This window comes from Falco rusticolus, chromosome 9 (genome assembly GCF_015220075.1).
Source record: "Falco rusticolus isolate bFalRus1 chromosome 9, bFalRus1.pri, whole genome shotgun sequence".
Classification (NCBI taxonomy): Eukaryota; Metazoa; Chordata; class Aves; order Falconiformes; family Falconidae; genus Falco; species Falco rusticolus.
The window spans coordinates 4,954,820-4,977,888 of NC_051195.1; positions in this window are offsets into that span (position 1 = coordinate 4,954,820).

Sequence of the window (23,069 nt, forward strand, 5' to 3'; positions counted from 1 at the left end):
TTCTCATCAAGGCAGCCAAGCCTTAATCCCTGCACAATAAGAAAGCAAAAGATACCCTGCAGCACAGTTATTGTGGTTTAGTAAGTGCCTCTGCACGTGTGCGAAAGCTGGATGCTTAGGGGGATTTGTCCTCTGTGCTCACAGCCCTTGCCAGAGCCGTGCACGCTGGATTTACAGCAACTCTTCGTTGGGCTCATCCGCTCAGTAGCAGAGCTGTCACCCTGCAGGCTGTCAGAGCTTGGTATGTTGTAGGAAGGCCCCTTCTCTTCCACACCTCTTGTGTTTTGTTTCCTTAAACCCGGCTTTAAAGGGCTGATGGAGACGGGAGGCTGGGACTCCCGGGACAGTTTAGCTGGGTATGTAGGTCTTGCAGGGACCCACGCAGCAGGGGGGAGCGGCTCAGGGCACAGAGCCCAGGCCTTTCCGTGAGCCCCGTGAGCTCCCTGTCTCCAGATCACAAGTGCTGGGTTGGATGAGGAGCAGGACTTCAGTGTCTGGTCTTTTCCTGAGGCACTGATCCAAAGCCACACGAGAAAAGCCTGAAGGTGACCCTTTTAAGTAAGAGGAGTCTTTACCCTCTTAGGAGAGGTAGGCTAAGGAGATGGGAGAGAAGACGCAGATCTCGCTGCTGCTGCTCCTGCACAGAACCAGAACCTCAGCAAGTTTCTTTCTTGGGTAGGAAGCAACAGCCCTGGCTGAGAGAGGTGTCCTGGCACCAACAGCCCGAGCAGGGTGTCCACCTCACAGTGCCTAGCGTGATGCCAGCTTAAAGCTCAGCAAGCAACGACAGCCACGGCGCCACGGCAAGAAGCTGTATGAGTCGGGAGCCACCGAGAAGAAAAACATGGCAAGACTTGCTGGGATGCCAGGAAGGGCAGGGAAAAAGGAGGGGGAAGCCTGGTGCCATATGGGAGGCAGGTACTCCATGACAGTGGTAGAAGGGGATCTCATGCTGACTTGGTGTGAAGGTGATACCTGGCTCCTCCTTCCCGCACCCAGCCTCCTCCGTGGCTCAAATCAATCCTGCAAGGCCCCCAGCTGCACAAATCATTCAAGACCCAGCAGCACAGGCACCAGGTAATTTAGCCATTTATCTTACCTTGCGACACACGAGGCTATGGGTTCATCAGAATGCTTTCCTGAAGCCGTGTGCTGTCTCCCCCTTAGTGAGCGGAGGTGCCTCCTGGATTCTAAAGCTTTGCTCGTGAGCAATTCCCTGGTGTGACAGGGGCTCTGGCACCACTGTCAAGCCTGGGTAGACAGGGAGGGAGGGAATCTGTGTCTGGAGAAAAAGGATTAGGGGTGACAGTCACGAAAAGAGGATTTTCCCAAAGTGATAGATAGATGTGAAATAATGGGAGGCTGAATGAGATAGTTCAGTGAAGCAGTGATGTGATATGAAAGGTCAGGTCTGGGGGTGGCCTGGGATAGACACTGCAGTGGGCTTGTCATGAAGGGGCCCATGTGGAGCTGATATTGTGGAGGAAACGGTGGTGGTGGACATATCTTTAAGGGCAGGAGAGGCTGGCAGGACTGTGGACTGGCTCTAAAGGATCTCTTTACCAGGGCGTGGAGAAGCATACAGGGGTGGATAGCTGCAGGATGGTCAAGACGAGACCCCCTGTATCCTCCGCATGGTGTCTAAGATCCTTCTTCCAAGACCTGAAATCTCCCCTCCCTCCACCTAGTTCTTTTTCCCCCAGAGCTTGGTAGGGTGCTACTACTGTTCATATCAGTGTGAGAAACCTAAATTAAAGCAGCAGGTTTGGCATGTCCTTCAGCAGTTGCTGGCCTAAATGAATGAAGCATTCGCAGTCTTACCCTTCACAGTTTACAGATTGCTTTTTCTATTCTGTTCTATTCTCCTATCAAGCTATTTTGTGTGGTACAGGTTTCTCAGGTAAAGAAAACATTGTTAGCTGTCAGGCTGGACTCCCAGTGTTTACAGGAAAAATGTTTACAGGAAAGGGCTTAAATCGACAGTCAAGTGAAAAAGTTTTCTAGATTTCAGGAGAAAGCTGAAGTTTTCTCTTGATGATTGACTTGAGTCTAGGTATGTATGCCTAACTCTAAAGGCCAAATAATTTACATAATTGATTCCCCTGTTGGAATGAGGATATTTACTGAATGCTTCTGGATTTATTTATCATGTGTACCTAAGACAGCATGATGGACCAATCAAATAATTTCATTTCATACAAAGCAGAAAGAAATAATATGCTGTGTGTGTGTCATGGTTTAGCCCCGGTCAGCAACTGAGCCCCCAGCAGCCACCCGCTCGCTGCCCTCATGTCAGGACTGGGGAGAGAACTGAAAAGGTCAAAGTGAGGAAAGTGGTGGGCTGAGACGGAGACAGCGTACCCGGCCAGGCAACACCGCGCACAGGAGCAAAGCAAAGCCCGGCACTGGTTCCCCGCTGCCCGTGGCAGGCAGGTGCTCGGCCATCCCAGGGGAGCAGGGCTCCAGCACGCCCAGCGGGGACTGGGGAAGGCCAACGCCATCGCTCCCAGCGTCCCCCCGTCCCCCTTCGTCCCCAGCTCCATATGCCGAGCGTGACGGCGCATGGCACGGGGTATCCCTGGGGTCGGTCGGGGTCAGCTCCCCCGGCTGTGCCCCCCCAGCTCCCCGTGCCCCCCAGCCCGCTCGCTGTGGGGTGGGGGAGGAGCAGGAACAGCCTCGGCTCCGTGTAGGCACCGCTCAGCGGTCACGGAAACATCCCTGTGTCATCAGCACGGCTTCCAGCACAGACCCAAATCGTGGCCCGCACCGGCGGCTGTGAAGGCAATCAGCTCCAGCCCGGCCAAAGCCAGCACAGCATATTTTATCACTGTAGAGGAAATTAATGTGTTGCCGGTGATCCCCTAGTGGCAGGTGCTGCAAGTTTGGTTTGTGATATTTCAGTGACAGAGTACATTATGAATTAGCAATAAGCGCTACTAATAAACATGGATTTTTGCCGGTGAAGTCTGACAGTACTAGGGCTTGGTTTAGGAGATCAGGAGTCCTTTGACATTTGCTCCATTGTCAAGCACACAAAATCACAGAATATCTATTGCACTTTATATATATTAAATGCAGAGGTGACTGTGAAGTGGCACGGCCCAACAGATAGAGCACTGAGCTGGTAACCAAGAGATTTGAGTCCTACATGGCCACGGGGGCATCAGTTCACCAAACCTCTCCTAACTCTGCTTTGTCCCATAAACTCCTGGGGACAAAGGGAAGGAGTTTGTATACAATGAGGTCCTGATCCTGAGCCTTATCTTAATCAAATTTATCTGCAAATGACCACTTTTAGAAGGATCACAGAAATCTGTTGTCATTCCTTTACAATGGCCCTATAGCAAATGGTTTTGTGGCCTACATACCTCATGCATACCAGGTTACCCTGACAGAGCTATGATTTGTACTAGCATTGTACCAAACAGGAGGGATATTGCAACAATATGAAACTCCTCTAGGCAAGACATTATTTTTTTACTGTCCGTGCAGTAATTGTTATTACATTTTGTCTCTATTTGGCAATGGACAAAGGCACGAAGCTGATTATATCTTCCGTATTTTGGGTTGACCTCTCAATTTAAAAACATGTATGACATTTGGATGGAAAACTTGTTTTTGCTGTGGTGTCTGTGAAGGGAAGAACTTTCTAGGCATGTTGTCCCACTGAGAGGATGAAATAGCTACTTGGGATAAATGAAATTTTCAAAGTTATGTCCTAAATATCCTAGATAGGAGGCTATTCTGATGACCTAACTAAAACATCTAAAACACTCATTTCACAGGAAACTAATGTTTAAAGCTTTACACGACTGAGAAAACTACTTGAAAATCTAACCTGAAAATGCATTTGAGATCTGATACATTTCCTTTGAACTGAAGTTTGTAGCTCTCCAATTTTTCTCTGTCAAAATTGGGGAATCTCAGCTTCATGCTTTCACTGCACTTTCCTTCTCCTGTTGTCTCGCCTTCCTTCTTTGATCAGCAGTGTACAAACATTACAGGACTTTAATAACAGGAGTATTGACACATGGAAGAGATTGTTTCTCCTTTATCTGTGTCTTAGCCAGTTCAAAACCACCCAATTTCCCCTGGAAAGCCGGTGTGCCTGCAGCTAGTCCAGGGGTATTTCCTCTTGCCTCCACCAGCCTTTACTTTTTGTTCAGGGCTGTTTGGAGAGTTTGTAATAAATTCATGAACTGTAGAACCAGGTCGTTTCACTTTATTGTCAATTAAACTAAATTTTAGTAGCAGCAGCTTCTTTGATTATTTGAAGGTCAGGTGTCACACTGGAAAAAACAAAGTGTTGTCTGCTTTTATGTGAGTAAGATAATGTCTCACGAAATCATCATCCTGCTGAATCAATGGTGAAGTCTCACTGACTCCAGCCATCAGAATTTCACCATATATGTAGAGTACAGATAATGTGAGTAATGACTTGTGTAATGTCTACATACTTTGTCAGGATGGTAGACAGACTTAACTGGGCAGCTGGCCCTGGTAGTTCATTGCTCCATTGACAATGTCAGAAGGAGCAGAGAACACTTTCTCTTCTGTGTCTGCAAAACCATAACTTTTGATTCACTGTGTGGCAAATGATCCAAGCCTTTGGTCACCATGCCAGGGCAGAGGCTCAAGAACAGAAGGCACAAGAAAGCTCTTTAAGCACTCATGCGAATTGACTTTGGTCTATCTTCAGCCCAGTACCATGCAAAACCTTGGCAAGGCTGCTTGGCAGAGAGAGAAGCCTCAGCTCTGTCCCTCCTGGGCCCTGGCTGGCAGAGCGTCATGGTGCAGAAGTAGCTACTACACTTTCTCTGTCCTCTTCACTGACGAAAATTTATTTAACTTCAGCTCCCCCCTCTTCCTAGCCCCAAGTAACTAGCGTCACAAGTGGCCTCTTGCTCATTCCCTTGCTCTCCAGCAAATGCTGTGTGTTGCACACACCAAACGCTGCATGGCACACTGGGACTAACTGGGGGGTACTGGCCAGCCAGCCAGTTTCTCACGGGCCACCGCTTTGGGGAACTGGGGAGGGAAACCCTCCGCTGCCTTGCCATGCTGCTCTTGCGCTGCAAGTGCCACAACAGCCACAGCAAGGCTGTGCACCAGAGCCCTCTCGGTGAATTATTCATGGTCAGGTTGTCGCAGCTAGTTTGCTTCATGGAATTATAGAAACATCAGGTCCTGAGGCACATGGCTGATGCTTCTGGCACCTCTGCCTGCTGGCTGGGTTTTTAAGGGCTCTTAGGGCAGCTCAGGAAATCAAATCAAGCCGGCAGCAACAGCATGCCATGTGAACCTTTGAGTCAGGGACTCTTGTGGGTGGATGTGTGAGTAGGTGGAAGGCACAGCGCGCCCTTCCCCTGGGCTGCTTTTGCACCAGGTGAGAGCCTTCTTCCTGGGGACCAATTAGTGGATGAGCAAGCTCAGTCACTTGGTGCAAGTTGGAGAGTAACTTGGTCTCTCTGTGTTATTCCTGCAAGTGCGAGGTGTTAAATGACGTATTCCAGCATGGGGTCTGGTTCACAATTTGTATTTTGGAATCGCTCCATATCCATATGATCGATGATGCAGATATTGAGTCCCACTTCATCTTCATATTGAGCTATATTAGAATAATACTAATTTAAAGGAGAGAGTGCATGGATGTACATGCTTTATTTGGTTTACCTATAAACACAACAAGGAGGGCTCAAATAAAAGCTTGGCCAACACATTTTAAGTGCGCTACTATTTCTTGCAAAAGATATATTTATTAGCAAAGAATAAATAGATATATTTTAATGTTTTTAAAGACATAAGAGACTTCCAGGTTTGTTTTCTGACTTTTTTCATTCTCAACATGTTTTTACTTCTCACCTCTTTCTTACATGCAAGTGAATAAAATAATAACTAATTTTAAAATTAACATAATTTTCTTTGAGAAACATCTTTGAGAGATGTGGAAAAACTCAAAAGGACCAAACAAAAAAACCCTCCAATTTACATTACAATTAAATGAATATATCCATAATATTCCAGCCTTTAGAATAATATCAGTTCTTTCACAGAGGGGAAGTAAAGTTTTCCATCAGCTCTTTCACCATTCATCTTCTTGCATACACATCTGCCGAGGTTAGAATTATTCAGCACACCCCAGCACCCTTTCTGACTTAAACCTGGAAGGTATTTCTAGAAAGACTGATTTCCAGCCTCCAGGAATTGTTGAAATGTTATCTAGAATGCTACTCACAGCATCTGAATGAGAATTACCTTTGGAAAAGTGGGGAAAAGGAATTCATGCACTTGAAGTCTACTTAGAGGATGCCATCATTATTTGCAAGATGCATAGCTATTCTGATGTTATTCGCATGAAAACATGTCAATCAAATATCACCTGAATTTAAAAAACTGTTATTATTACTCTTACTCTGATGTTTTCCTGACAATGTTGTCATAAGGATGAGAGCAAACTGATGTGCATGTAAAAGGGGCTCCCTGAGTACCCGCGAGTGCGTCTCCCGTGAGGAGAGGTAATGAGGACTCCATCAAATATTGAGACTGCCTTGACAAGAGCTGCACAGTCACAACGGATGTCAGCATCCTTTCCTTTCCCAGGCTTGCCACGAGGATGTGGCCTGGCCCCTCAGAAAAGCGGAGCCGCCTCGGCAATGGATATAGCAACCTCAGCTCAGGTAGGGCTGCATTTCAGACTCACCTCTGGCAGAGGTCCAGCATGGGTTTAGGGCTGACAGGGTTGGCTTTGTTATCATGACTGTTTAAGGCCCAAGCTATGCCTTTCTTTGTCTTTGCTCTTGGTTTTAGAGACTCGCCATCATCTAGCCATGTGGTTAATTTGCAGTAGTAGCGGTAGAAGTCTCCAACAAATCCAAAGGCACTTTGTCTTCACTATGTCTGCCTATGTGTGGGAGGAAAGCTTTGCCCTGGGAAGTTTGTGCTTGTGAAGGTGACTTCAAAAGTTCCTGAAAAGGTTTGGAGACCTACAGCCAAGTGAGAAGGCAATGCAACTGGAAAGGCGCTCATTCAGGGAAAGTAATTAGGCTTAGGAGTGACCTCTGGTACACTGCTCATAATGCCACCTAGGATGTCATAGTCTCTCTGGGATTTAAACTGCTGTGGAAAAAGCATTGGATATTTGCAATGCAGAGGAAGAAAAAAGACAGCCACTAATTAAAAGACCAAAAATATTTTTTGGCGTCTGAAGACAGGCAAAACAAATTAATTCCCAGTTTTTCCGAAGGAAAGGCAGGACTGAATTTGCTAGATACTAGGTTTTATATCATTCCCATGTTCTGATAACAAGTGATACCCATCACGTCTACACTCTTCCAGACAGAATTTGTTCTCTTTACTCTGCGGTTCTTCAAAATGTCACAGCAGGATTCACTTTTGTCACACTCGCTCTTTTTAGATGTGCAGAATTTAAATTTCCTCTTGTTTTAAACTGGGCTAGCTCCTTCTCGCTCAGCAAAGTCAAAACCAGAGGCTTGCAACAGAAGGCTTTTAAAACGATACATAGATGTCAGAACCTGTTTCTATATAAAAAGCCATACGTGAATGTGCACTGTCATAACCTTTCATTTAACAATTAGCTAGGTATTTTGGTTTTTATAATTGCTTCTAGTACAGCAATTTTATGTGGCTATTCATATCTATTCACTTCTTGCATGAAATGCCTGTTATTAAAATTTTTATCTTGTAATTGAAATAAATGATTTTTGCTTCTTGTTTTTCTGTTGAGCAGAGTACCATTTCTCCTCTTTCTAATAAGTTCTGCAGGGGAGGAGGTTATTATACATATGGGGATGTTCTAACCAAGTATGTCTGCTTTATTAATGAAGGATATTTGGATCTTTGCCTTAGGCTGGGCAAAAGAATTTGGGTTCCAAATTTTTTTTTGCATGATCATACATATTTTTTTACACACCTTGCTTTTGCTTTGCTCCCCCTTACTGTGCCAGAGTTATGGACTTCAGAGCTCAGCTAATTGTGTATCACCTGCAAATTCTCCACCTGATTGCTTAACTATTTTAAATGTACTGGAAAACTTATTAATGCCTTTCCAGCTCAGGGAAGGTAACATTCAATTCACAGGTCTTTAAGAGACTAAAAGACTCCTTGCAAAGCAGTCTATCACAGGCTTATTTCCCTGCAGCAGCTCTTCTGGGTTGTGATTCCTGTGGATTTGTGATATATTGATAAGGTTTTATAAGGCTTCTTTTCACTGGAAGACTTTCTACACGTCCACTAACATTAAGGACTTTGAAATTCTAATGTTAATTATTGCTTTAACTGGCTTACCATGGTAATGAAGGAATTACGCAATCCCTTTAATAAGCCCAGGCAGCCTTTTTAAAATAGATATGTTATTTCCAGGCCTGTAGTTTGGGAAGCACTCCTAATGAGGTATGGCGTGCCCTTGCTATCAGTTCAGCCTTTTCATTTTAAATGGCTATTAGTGTAAAGGTTTTTATTTAGAACCTGTAAATCTAAGTCAACATTTTACAAACAAAATGGAGGGCATAAAGGAGGTGAATACAAACCATACTTGGTTTCTGTGTTAATTCATATCAATCATTTGCCTATCAAGCACAACCAGCAGGTTCTTAGACAGATTGTCACGTGAAATTACTACAGATGTGGCTATACTGGCATCTTCTTTGTAATCAAGAAAGATGGACTACCAGCCTCTGAAAAAATGCTTGCCTTCTTGTATCGAATTTTTAAGATCACAATGAACTGGAAAAGCTGATTCTGTGATCCTTTCTTGACACCAAACAGGACTTGTTTTTGAGATATCCCAGTTGCTTTCTACAGCTGGGAGCAAACATGATATTCATGTTATTGCAACTCATATGCAATGGCTCTCCTTGGGCCTAGAGCAGAGCATGTTCCAGAAAAAATACAAATGCAAAACTAATTAATGCATGAGTTGCTGTAGCTGATATATGGAGGTGCTGCAGCCTGCCTGGAGCAGCAGGAGATGTATCTGACCTGCAAGAGCTCACAGAGGCACTGGAGTCATGAAGTCAGAACACTGCAGGACTGTAAATGAATTTTAACAAAATGAAAATGCAAGGCAATAACCATGCTGATAGCATACCACACTGGATAGTCCTATCGCTGAAGAATTAAGCCAAATCTTTTTGCATTTCTGCTGGGCAAACACACGCTGCAATGTGTGCGGATGCATGGGTCAGAAAGCTATGGGTCAAGCATTCGTTTAAAATGCCTGGAGATTAATGTTTACTAAGTCCCTACTAGAAATAGGGTAATTGTATCAGACTGATTTCATTTATTTTAACTTGCTTAATTTAATTTGCATAGATATCATTTATGTGCATAGCCAATAAAAGATACTGGCTTTGATTGATTAATAACATCTCAGACTTTAAAAGACCTCTTCAAAATTGTCTGATGATGAAGGTGGCTTTTAATGGACTAAGATTTTTTGAAAGGGCTACTCTGTTCCTCGGGATAAAAAATTAGTCACCTGATGAAGAAATTTAAACTCTTTTTTCTCTTGATCCTGTTCTCCTCATGACCCAAAGACAGAGGACAGAGCCATCCACACTGCCTTTGGAGGTTAGGTCTCAGCCACCAAAACGAAGGATGATCTGAATTCTCTCTTGGTGACACCAGTGGCAAAACATTCATGTGTTTGAGAAGATCTTGTTCAGCCTGGAGAAGAGAAGGTTCCAGGGAGATTTGTAGTGGCCTTTCAATACTTAAAGGGGGCTTGTAAGAAAGATGAGGACAGACCTTTTAGCAGGGCCTGTAGCAATAGGGCAAGGGCCAATGGCTTTAAACTAAAAGGAGGAAGATGTAGATGAGCTGTGAGGCAGAAATTGTTCCCCGTGAGGGCGGCGAGGCGCTGGCCCAGGCTGCCCAGAGCAGCTGTGGGTGCCCCATCCCTGGCAGTGCTCAAGGCCAGGCTGGATGGGGCTGGGAGCAGCCTGGGCTGGGGGGAGGGGGCCCTGCCCAGGGCACTGGGGTGGAAAGAGATGGTCTTTGAGGTCCCTTCCAACCCAAACCGTTCTGTGATTCTATCTTGTTTTCTGCTAGTCTTCAAGTATGCTCACAGAAGGGAGGAACGAGAGCAAAGCAACAGGACAAATGCAAAAACTGGTGAAGTTTTCTTTAAAGTAACATTACCAGGCAAGATGAAATATGAGTTAAACTTCCAAGAAGTATCTTTTTCCAAGAAAGAAATTTTCCAAGAAAGAAAGTGACTGATTTCAAAACAACAGCCATTGTGAAAGCTTTCACCAAAGCACAGGGCATCATACCCACCTACCTGGACCTTTTGCTGATGTAGGGCTCACATGAACAAAGAATCACTTCTGTAACAGAGTATGTATAGCCAAAACACCGTATTACCACTTGTCTCCTATGAACATGGGAAAAATCCACCCGGATTAGTCTTGCTTCCAGTAAGTAGCTCAACCAAATAAGTACTGAGGTCTGGTTTTGATGCAGTTTCATATTTTCCAAGATACTCACCTGCCACCACAACCTGTATTCAATAGGTTAATAACATCCCTCATCTCTCCAGTAGCAGGAAGCATGTGAATAAAACTCCTCTAAAAAATTCATCATTTTCAGTCAACTAAAACTCTGCCTTGTCATCTCCTTTAAGTTTTTTTCAATGCAATAAATGTACAAAATAAACCCAAGCAATGAAACAAGTATTGGCTGCTTTCTCTGGCATTCTTATCAGTCTGCGTACTCCATGCGGGTTACTGATAAGGAAAGAAAACTTATGTAAAACTCACACAGAGAGATAGAGCCAAATTGGCATCCAAGATCAGCAAGCTCCTGATGCAAAAATTTGGAAAACTACACAGTTCACAGTAGGACTGTGTGATTATTAGCTGTAAATGAATGGGGACAGCTTCAGTTTGTTTTTACCAAGGACTTCTCATGACCAGTCTTGAGTGAGTGAGCTCCTACAATGGAAAAAGTGAATTTAATCCACATTCATATAGATTATGCTCATGTCTACTAGCTAATCCATTTGTCTTTTTATGACACTCTTCTGATAAAGGTTCAGAGCAACCATAAGAAAAGAAAAAAGCTACAACACAAGAAAATTTAAGGTTTGTGGACAGAGCAATTGAGGGCAGAGGCCCTAAAGTGATCTCTTATGGCCTTTATATCATAATATTCTAGAACATCTTTGACTTTTCATATATTAAATTTCACCTGATAGTTGAGAGTCTAGCTACAAAATCTAATTATAAGGCAGAAAAGAAGAAAGTGATGAAGTTTTGTCTATGTCCTTAATCACTATTTGATTTTTATCAACCCTAGGCATAATAAACATCACCTGCAATTATCTCCCACACAGAAAGATTACTTCCTTTTGTCATGAATACCTGTCATCCAGACCCAGGAGCCCTAGGTTGTTATTACTCGGGGCTCGAGGAACACCTGCGTTTTCTTGGCAAGCTCTGGAAATTATAATGTTTTAGCAGTATTCATGTAAGAATTTCCTCTGCATTCATGAGTATCTCATTGATCTGGTAGCTATAAAGCAAGAAAAATTAAAGGAGTTGCTGACTGATTTCTTTTCACCGTGTTGAGGATCTTCTACTCTTCATCACAAGTTTTGGATGGATTGCGTAATTACAGAAAGTCCCCACTTTATTTGTGGGAAAGCTGAACTCCCTAAGGATTTGGACAGAGAGCTCCAAATGTATTTTATACTTTCCTGACAAAATGCTGATGTTTTCCCCTATGCAGAAGGAAAAAATTCTAATTATTGCTAACAAAAGGTTTATTCTCTTTTCAATTTAATTCAGTTAGCTTCAAGGAGTTGTTCACCCTCTACCTCCGGACCCCGGGAGGTGAGGAAGCACTGCAGCCAGCAGGAGTATCTCCACGCCTGGAGACACGAGCAGTGTCCCTGCAGCCCTACAGCCAGACGATGCTGAAGCTTTTTCTACCTTCTAGGCACATTTTTTTTAAACTGAAGCAATGTCTTAAAAAATGGATCTAAATGCAGAGAAACTGAAGTTGTCTCCACACATCTCTTCTGCAGTATTTCCTCATTTGCAAGTCGTGTTGCCATTTTGTCCCTCCAGCTGTTATAATTCCTCCCCTCTGTGCACAGGCTTCCCCCCATTTTTGATACCAGCTATGTAAGTTCACAGTGGGGTTCGAATTTATTTTCTTCTCATGTTTCTTGCAAGTTAGTGGAGGGAAGCAACCAAAACTTGGAACTCTGATACTCTCTTTATTTCTTTCTCAGTAGAACCCTTTAACATCTGACAGTCTGCCTCTTCTTTGGTGTTATCTTAAAGGAAGGAAAGGGCATTATGATGCGTTATATTGGAAAGCACACACAGAGAATAAAAAATTCAATCCAATTAGTACAAAGTGCAGGTCTCCTCCTCAGGAAAACCTCTAACACACATTGGCAGGGCAGAGATTCAAATGTCAGTGACCCCTCACAGATAAAGACCTTTTGAAACAGCTACCAAACTGCATTCTAAGTCTCTTGGACAGGAGGATGCCTGCACTGAACCTTGTGTGCACTTTCTCAGCCAGGTATTTTGCTGTTAAAGCCTGGTTTGAGAGCCACCTTGCTGGCCAGGCTCATGCTCTGGAGGATCTTGGCAGCGGTGATCAATGTATGATGATGGTTGGAAACACCTCAAAAGGCACCAGCCAAGAGACCTCAAACACTCCATAAAAGAGTCACATGTGGGCTCACGCTGTGAGGATTTCGAGGCAGCTTTGGCCAGAAGCAGAAGTGATGGTGGAAGAGGTGGAAGAGGAACATGTGCTTTAGGATGTATGAGTAAGCCTGTCCTCCGGCTCCTAGCACTGAAGGACCTACTATAAAGACCAGCTAAAGGCCTCATTTATGGTTTTGAGGAGACCATTATAACACCTCAAAATCCCTGAAATTATTGTTTCAGCTGTGCCCATTTCTTCTGTTCGTGACCCCACAATGTCCTCCTCGCTCAGTGGAGGCCAACAGCTGCCTGCCAAGGTAGACTTTTGGGCTGCCAAAAGAGAATAGGACCTGCCCTGGGAGCAGGATCCAGTGTGCACTGCAGAAAGACCTGTTTTTTACCTACAACATGCATTTTAGTTCTCTTAATCCACACATCAGGCCAGAAGACTGTGTTTAGTAATACCTGTCTGCTTAGCAGATAGAGAATTAAGCTACCAGTTTAGGTTCTGTTTAATAATTTAAGAACTATGAGGGGAAAAGTGAGTGTGTTTGTGTGTGTCTCGTGTATGCAAACCTCTGTACTGGAATATGTACGATGAATAATATTATTTCTCCTTGCCTGCAGATACTTACAGGAAAAGCTGCAGGGCAGGCTTCTCATGCATGTCTTTCTTGCAAGGGTCATGATATTTGAATTTTCTCCACCTTCAATCCCTGGGTTGTTCATAAGGTTGGATATATTTTATAAAGCATCCTCTCCTTTCTGAGAGCTTTGCCCCACACGGTGCAGGAGGGTGCCTTTGGCCTGGGGGAGTCATGCGGTGGCTAAAGGCACTTCGCCAATGCCCTGGGTGCAACTCCCATGCCCACACTGCCACGGCGGGGCAAGAAACGTGCCTGAAACCATCCCAGGTCACGGCTGGCAGTCTACTGCCACATCACAGGCATGCCACCTGCCTCTTTAGTGGCATCTCATATAAATCAGTTGGAGAGTGTGGTACCAATCTCTATTCACATCTTTGTGCATTATTTACCTGTACATTCATTACTCAGAGGTGGTAAGGTAATTGAAAGGTCATAAAATTGGAATCTTTGATTCCAAAAGGCTGGGAAATTTCTGCTTATGAATTCCATGTGGTCCCTGGCATGACTTCCAGAAGGAAATCTCCTAAGGATCTGCCCATCTTACAGGCAAGTAAAAACATCAAAAAGACTTGATGGGTTATTGCAGGTGGAGGACACGATAAAGCGATGTTGAAGCAAATTCGGGGGCATTATCAACAAACAGCTTGCTTGGTCTAATAAACCGAAAGTGTAATTCTAGAGGCAGCCCATCTCCCTTAGCAGCAGGGACATCCAAGCTATGTATTCCCAGCGTTCCCAAAGCAGGATAAAAGCTCATCTTTATCCACTGAGTCATGAATCAGCTAAAATCAATATTTTTATTTTAAAGTATGGTTTGAGATTTTTTTTTTTCTTTATAAACCTTACGGGATGAGGACTGCATTGCTAAATCTCAGCTTTAAAATAATTTTTTCCTGACAAGACACGCATCACTGAAAATATGGGCCTGTAATGAAAGTGATGGCACAAGTTTACAGCACTGCAAACACAAACGTGCAATGACAGTATCTTAGCATAATGCTCTGATTTTTACATGTATGTTCTTCAAAAGCCATTTTGCTTCAGTCAGATCCCACGAGGGTTTAACTCACAACAAATGTGAGCAAAGAGGTTGTGTGATTTTCTAGCATCAAATACAATGGTCTAATCTGTGGTGGCAAAGGGGATGTAGCAGTGTCTAAACTATCCCCACGAAGATACTCCGGTGTGGATGGTGTCCCTCGCTGTAGCAGCAAGCATTTACTACCTCTTCCTCGGTCACATCGTATAGGTGTAGGGGCTGCAATCGGTGCAGCCCTGTCCTGCTACTGTCCCAGAAAGGGCTGGAGGCTCATTACAGCCTCAGCTGAGATCCCTCAATGAGGAAGGCAGAAAAATACCCCCTCTGCTCCATTCCTGAGCTGATAACAGGAAAACTGGGTTTGTAATCTTGTTCATTCTTCTTATACTTCTCTCTTTCCTAATAGTAATATAGTTATTTCTTTCCTGAGCATGATAATAACCCTTGCTTCTGTAATCTTCCTCGGTGAAATACTACAGACAGACAGATAGATAGACAGAGATACAGATAGAGATACAGATAATATCCATGAATATTGCAGGATATTACCTTTAGCCACCAAAGGATAGGATTACTTGCTGTGCAACTTTATTAAGCATTCTATTAGATGACTTTCACCAGAGAAAGCTGTATTATAACATGAGTGAAAAAAGCGCAGGGCCTGCAACAAAAATCCTAAGAGGCAATACATTATCCAAGCTGAACTTTAAATCTCCTAAGAGATTCTGGTAACAAAGTGCTGTCTCTTTTCCTCAATTTTTTTATCGCCCCATTGCAAAACGCTATACTTTGCATATAGAAAGCCAAGGAGGCCTTTTCCAATAATCTGATTTTCAGAATAACATAGAATATACCATTTTTGTAACTGCTGGAGCAGATGTATCATACTAGCTCCAAGACAAATTAAGAGAAGGATTTTGCCTATATGTGTATTAAAGGAGCACAAACTGTAAGGACTGGGTTTATGTGAGCACCTGTAGATATAGGTGGCATAGGCTAGAGAAAGCAGGAACTGGGAATTGTGACACACCTTACAAAAACAATGATCTGCTCAGGTTTCCAGCCATGACAGCAAAATATGTTCTAGCTACATACTTGGATCACTTGGGATTCTCTCCTGGCTGCAACCAGGCTCTGCAGCTTCAGAAATCACCCTATTTGTCTGCTGCTGTCTCTACCCCAGGAAAAGGCTTTAAAAGGCAGCCCTCATTATTAAGTTTCCCTTCGGTGATTTGCTGAGCATATGTTGAAAGGGTTTCATTGTGTTTTTCAACAAGAACAGTATCCTTGTTCCGTTTTCTCTAAAGCTACTCCTTCCAAGTTTGCTGAGTCTTAGCCTTGAGCATGCAGTTTCCAGATGAGTGTGGCAGCATTACTTGTTTCATCAACACAGCAAGATAAAACAGACAAGCAGAATGTGGTGTTTTCTAATAGGATCTGAAAAATTATGGTTTCTGGGTTAAGGTTGTTTTTTTTCCAAAGAAAAATCTCATAGGTGAGAAAGACATGACAAGAGAAAGGCTTTCTCAACTAATAGACTGAAGAAACTGTTCAGGAACAGTTAATCCCCCCAAAAAAATATTTCTTGAGCGATTCTGGGAAGATTAGATACAGAAGGGTACTTACCAGTCTTGCTGTTATTTGCAGCACGGGTAAGAGGTGTCAAGACACAAGTCTGCTAGGGATTTGATATTTTAGGTCATTCTTTCTTCTGCAATAGGCATTATTTATCATTCATGCCACGTCTCCCCTCTTTTTCTTATTGGCTTTAGACTTCCATCTCTATGGCATACAGTATTTAAGATCTGATCCTAAGCTTGATGAAGTTAGTAGAAAGACATGGAAAGACTCTGGGTGCTTTCAATTAACCTTTGTTAAGCTTTTCAACAAACAGGGGACAACTTCCCAAATAGGAGAAAATAACTGGGTTTTGTTGCCTTCCTGTGTTATGTGGGAAAGGTTGGTTACTTGTTAGTACTTCCCAAACTGGCAGACCGTGCATCAAGTCATGAAACTACAAGCATGGCCATCAGGTATACTTATACCAAATAAAATGAAAAAGTAAACCCAACAGTTAGTTCACAACCAGACAATCATTTATTTTAAAAAAGGCCGAAAAGCCACGATTGATGCTAACCATAAAAGATATGTTTGCATTTCAGGTTTATGTCATTGTGTGATGTTGCCTTTTATACACTGATGGTATATATCATATGACCTGTTTGATCACCACAATCACTGTATTTATGCTTCTTGCTAAAGACAAAGTACAAGCAGGTCTGGATAGAGCTAAGAATCCAGTAGGATACCAGTGTTCTCAAGGCTGAATGTCCCAGTACTTCTACTGGTATGAGGTATCCCAAGGCACCAAGGTGTATATGATCCCAGCCACCCCCGAGTAGGTAAACCAGCACGTGGAGTAATCAGTTCTGTGTGGAACTGCAAAGATGTTTTGTTACTGAGTAGTCTTTGATGTGACTGACCAGGAAACAGCTAACTAGCAGATAAAACTAACTTGCTTTAAGAGGGAATTAGGTAGAAGCCATACAAGAGACCTGCTGCTGTGTGTAGAGGTGGGTCTCTACTGAGCTGTAAAAGCCCAAAACACAAACCGGTTGTCTCGCTTTCCAAAACCATGGAGACATTTCTCTGCACCGGACTCTGGCACCACTATTTTCTCTCGATGGGACTGAAAGGAAAGATGAGTGACAGCCAGTCCCTGTAAGTGCCTGATTTAAAGCCTTCACCAGCTTCCGACACATCTTTCTCAGCAAAGTGTCTGACAGCCTAAAGGGGTTTCTTCAATCAATTTTTACTTTACTTGTTGATAATTGAAAATCTTCAAAATGTGTCTGTGAAGATCCCTCCATCTTTTCATTTTCCAGGGGAAAATTATGAATACATGCCTCAGTTCACATCTCTTGCATCCTTCCAACCGCAGTGTATGTTGTACCTGCTCACGCTAAATTGTGCCCCATTATTATGCCTCACCTTGTACAACGTGTAGCTAAAGCACCCTGACCACCAGACCATCACAACCCTCTGAGATTAATCTTAATCGTTCCTGCCTATTTTAAATCACATTAGGCCAGAACAAGCCAAGGCCAGCCTGATCGCAGCGCTTCTAATGAGCTCACACAGTCGGACATGATGGTTTCTTTCTGGTATAACTTTGCTACCCAAACGACCAACCATCGCTATGCGGTTGTTCGGCTGGGGGTGATCTTTGTTTTGAGTCTGGAGAAATTCATGCCTCTGGAGCTGGGGCAACCAAGCAGTCATCAACCACATCCCTCAAAAAAGAGAGCAAAAACGGAGCTCCATAAGATGCTCTACATCTTAGCTGAGTAAATGCATTCGGGAGTCTGAAAGTGAAGACCAACCAAAATCTGAAGGCTGGGCTGGGACTCCTTTAAAGAGTTTGACCTCTTATTCCTAAGAAATGCCCAAAGGAAAGCCCATTGTTCCTACCTTCTGTGAAACATGACTTACCACGTTTCAGAAAGTGGGTAGTTGTGTTCACATGCTTCTAGTTTATTTATTACACCAACACCCTTAATTAGATAGACTCACAAATTTCTGAAGTACTCTAATTCTTAAGAAATTGGTCCCTGTTCATAAACACGAACAAGCTTCCTAAACAGCATTTATGTCTTTAACAGAAAGAGTTTAATATTTGTATCACCCTTGTTGTTCTAGTCGTGATTTTAAGTGCAATAAGACTGTACTAGATAAGTTATGTTATAAATTTTAGCGTTAATTTAGTTCAATTATAAATACGTATTTTATTCAGCTTCTTATCTGAAATTTATCAGCCTTAAGGTAGTCTGCAGCAGAGGTAATCATGCAATATTTAATAAACTGTGTAGGCATAGACTGCCATCAGAATTCACTAGGAGTGCTGTTTCAAAGAGCATTTTGGATAAGGGCTGATGCACACCCAAGTGTTTGTGCCACACAGACATGCGAGGGAGGTGTTCCCGTGCTGCAGAATGAAGCAGGCTTAGGAAGACACGGCAAAGGGTTCAAAATGGGGTCCTAGAAGTCCCCAATATCATCTCCAGTCTAATATGGGTTTGGTGAACAGCCCAAAACAATTCACCTCCTCCCTGTGACTCTACCCTTTCCTTGCAGCTGCCATAACTTGCTTGGGAAAGTAACATTACAAAACTGAGGTTTAATACGGTTTATTTCCCGGAACTGAAGAGGAAACACAGTGAAACCAGCTAGGTGTCTACGAACCAGTATGAGTCCAGGGAAACAACATGCAGATGTTGTGGGCATCTCGTGTCACACCAGACCGCAATGCAGTTTTGATTTAGTTTAATGAATCCAAATCAAATGCTTTGACTTGGGCACATGCAAACCCTTTGTTTCCATTTAAAAACTTAAAACTAAATGTTTTGCCATATCCATTTTTTTTCAACTTTCCATTCTGCAAATCACTCAGCTTGCTGACATTTCAGCTGGGCTTAGGAAGAAAAACATCAGGCTTTTCCATGGAGTGGAAAAAGAGCCGGGGAAAAATGCTTATGCTAAACCTAATTGGCAGTAGGGAATAATATCATATTTCTGAAAAAATGTTTGTGTATGGCCACCCTTGCTGCTTAACTGGCAGGCAGGCTGAAAAACGCAGCTGGATTAACCTCGTCCCAAACTCCTGGCTTTCCTGAAGGAAGCGGCACCGGCTGACACGGATGCCAGATCAGCAGCGGGGAGGTGACTGCGCAGCCTCAAGAAGGAGCAGGGGATCCAGATCATTCCCAGTTCAGCAACATTTCTGCTGAGTAACCATAGCAAGGAGCTTTCTGTCCCCCTGGCTGCAGCCTCCCCCGTGGCAGCTGAGAAGCACGCATGCCCTTTACAGAAAGGATTTTGCTGTTTAACATGTTCAAATGTACAGATACGAATACCTCCGTGTGAGCACCGCACCACTGCATTTTCCTACCTCTTCAATTAATGAAAAGATTTCTAATAGCAGCATCTCTGTGCTCTGTCAGATCTCACTATGGTTCTATTCCATATGGAAAAAACAGTCAAATGTATTGAATTCAATTAAGTTCATGTTTAAAATTAGAATGAGAAATAATTGACAGTGAAAGTCTGGGATTTTTTCACACACAAAGAAAAAAAAAGTGGCGACTTTTGCTTTCCCATAAACTTGATAAAAGCTTAAACGGCACTGTGCCCTAGGAGAGTTTGGGTAAAATGTGATGTTTGATTCTCAAAAACAAAAATGGAAATGGTATTTGGAAATGGAAATGGTTTTGTTTTCACAACAAAACCCTCAGCAAACATTATCCTCTCTCCTTGTCAGATTTGCATGACAAGTTTCACTGGCTGAAATGAAACATATTTATTTCCAGAGAATCCTTTCAAGAAAATTGTTTTGAAATGAGTGGACTTTGGTTGTTATCCTACACTTTTTCACATTTTATTATCTTGACTCTTAACAGATGGCGTTTAATGAATAATTACACAGTAATGAAAAAAACATTTTGCATTTAAAGAAAGCTTTATGCAGATTTACTAATCAATTTAGACACTGTATCTCACTTGTTTATAGTACGTCTCCCAGTTGGAGTGCAATTATCTAACTTTGTATCTATATTTAACTACCTAAATTGAAGGAAATAAACCAGAGTTGAAGTAACTAATTGTCAGCATTACCCACCAATTTGTATTGAAGGATTAATCAGTACAGAGGAGTATGTGAGCTTAAAATATTCTAGGGTTTTATAAATACTGAAGAATATTATTTGCGAATGCTTCCCTCTTCTGTGGGTACCCCATCACATAGTACTGTCATCTCCACCATCCGCTAGGTAACTGTCGAAATGTGCAATTGTAGCTGAAGTATCACAGCCATTTTTCACTGCAATAAAATACTGGATGGATGGGAAAAAAGAGACTTTCTGGGTACTGTAAAGCATGATGCACCTTTGCTGTACAGCACTGTGAACTTATTGAGGTGATGAGTTTGGTCCAGTGGCCTCTTGAGCCTGTGGGAAACATCCCACTGACAGCTCTGAGCCTGTGATCTGTACGCTCAGTTTAAACATGATGCTTAATATTTAGATTTTCCAAAATTCGGGAACAATGTTTTCCAACACCTGGGAATGTCTTTGCACTCACACAAACACCAGCGCGCCAGTTTCCTTATCCTTTAAGAGCCTCTCAATGCTTTCGTACCTCTTCCTTTCCCTTGTTTGTGCCTCCCGTAACGCTTTTGCACATTCCTCATCCCCCACGCGTCTCTGTGTTTGAGCTCTCAATTGTAAAGCAGAACTAGCCAATCCCAGCAATATTGTATTTGTCACAGAGCTCACCACGAAGCACAGTCACAGATCAGGTGTACTCGCTCTACCATGCTGTGCTGCAAAAGCCACAGCAGGAATTGGCAAGGGCATGAGGAGCCGCAAGGGAAGATGATTTTGTGGGGCTGTGAGGCATGATCAGATTCCACAGCCCTTGCCTGGTTTTATGTCTTAACTTCTGCCACTGAAGATTTTCCATTCTTCAGCTTTTTCCTTTTCCTTGAAACGAGCTCCTATAAAGAATACTGTCCTGTTCAGATTTAAAAAAAAAAAAAAAAAAAAAAAAAAGAAAGGAATGCAAAACCACTCAACCAGCACCCTGGGGCACTGCCTAGCATAATTTATTTTTTTTCTTTATTTTGCGTATCTGTCTCCTCTCTATGACTATCTTGGCTTCCATATTCTGAAAGTTTATGATGTTAAAGCTTTTCCAACCAGTATAACTCATCTCAAACACCTGTAGGGTTTGGTGTTCTGTGTATACTCTCCATGTATTTTTCAGCTCTAGAAGCACACTGTAGAAGAATTTCAGACAAATATCTAGGTCACTTCAGCTAAGTACACGAAAATTTTAGGCAAATAAGTGAAATTACAGATCAGTTCTCATCTAGTCCCTTATTTCTTCTAATGCTTGAGATGGGTTGGAAGGACTGAAGGTTATTATCCCTTCTCTTTTTAAAAAAGAGATGTTATATTTGATGTGAAGAACTGTTAGAATAAATATTTCAAGCATGTTTCTTTTTTTGATTTATAGCAACAGTAACAAAAAGAAATTGCATTGCTGCTGTTCTAAAATGTGTTGCTGATATTCTGCATGACATCAAAAAGCACTTTTAAAAGGTCATTTAGCACATTAAATAAATTTAGCTGGATTAATGTCTATACCAAGAAATCTGGACAATCCCAACACCATGTTCTAAATAGTAGTAACCTCTCACTCCCTGGTTATAAAACTGATTTAAATAAAAATCAGTGCAAGATTGAATTTGCTTCCTGTGGTCTGCTATACTTGAAAACTACCTTTTTTCTTTTTTTCTTTTTTTCTTTTTTTCTTTTTTTTTTTTTTTTTTTTTACAGTCCCCTAAAATGTGCTAAGGAATAAATAGAAAGCTTACGGATAAGGAGGGTAAAGTTCCTAGTGTAGTATCAGATGGGATGTAGCAATTGGATACAGATGTGAAAATACAGTGTATATCTGGAATGACAGTACCAGGCAACTTAAGATAATATTACTACAAAGACAAATATGCAGATTAAATGACCCACAACTGTGATACTTCCCAAGACTCCAGGAATGCAATGCTAGCCAGTAAACCCAGATTTGTCTCAGAATTCAAAAAGCATCCTCCCTGGAAAAGATCAAGAGATGTGCCCAGGCAGTGCACCAGCCGCCTGGCATGGACATCACCAATTAATCACACTCTTGGGGAGTTATTGCTGCAACGAGCAACGTGGAGCTGGAGGCACCCGATGCCCAGGCAGGATTGCCCCCAAAGGCAGGCACCACATTGCCCCAACTGCAGAAACTGGTGCTGTGAGGCTCTTCTTCACTCTCCTGGAGATTTGCTGGGATTTTCAGGTGGTACCTAGCTTGTGCAGCAAGACCTGTAAAGACATTGGCTTGCTGAACCTGCTGCTCCATCCAGACACTGGGCTTTCTGCTCCCGAGAGAGGTGAGCTGCTGCATGTCAGCTGCTCCTCATGCTCCTCTTTCCCACATGGAAGGTGCTCTTGCATCCTTCCACTCCCAGAAGAGAAAAGACCGGATTTTGACCTCAGTTACTGCAGTGTAAAACATGGAAAACTGTGACAAAGTCACTTTAAAGTATGTGCATGAAACAGTCTTGAGGTCAGCATCTTTGTAACTGCCTGCAGGTTATTTCCAAGAAGTGGGAAAGGGATAGAAAACCACTGTGCTGCGCTCAGCATCGCATCATCCTGTAACAAGCACATCCTGTAAAATCCTGTACATATCACCCTGTGACACAGCACACGAGAGCAACAGCTTAGCACAGAGAAGAACAGGTATGATGTGCGATGGCAATCTCACCCTTCTGTAGCCCATATAATCAAGTTATTATGGAACTTTTTAAAATAGGTTAGGTACTTTTTTTTTATTGACTATAACCTGTCCCAAAGGTTTAGAGGAGGATCACCTCTCCTGGCCAGCTCTGGGCACGCCGCTGCCTGCATTGCCTGCATTGGCCTTGCCAGGGCACCTCGGGGTGTGCGTGTTACAGGGACGGTGCACAGCGGGGCAGGAGCCACTAGTGTGATTTTGTTGTCAGGATTTTGTTGTCAATACAGCGCTGAACTCAAGCTGGAAATCCACCTGATACATCCAGTGAAAAATAACTTTTCTCATGTAGTCACAGGAGAG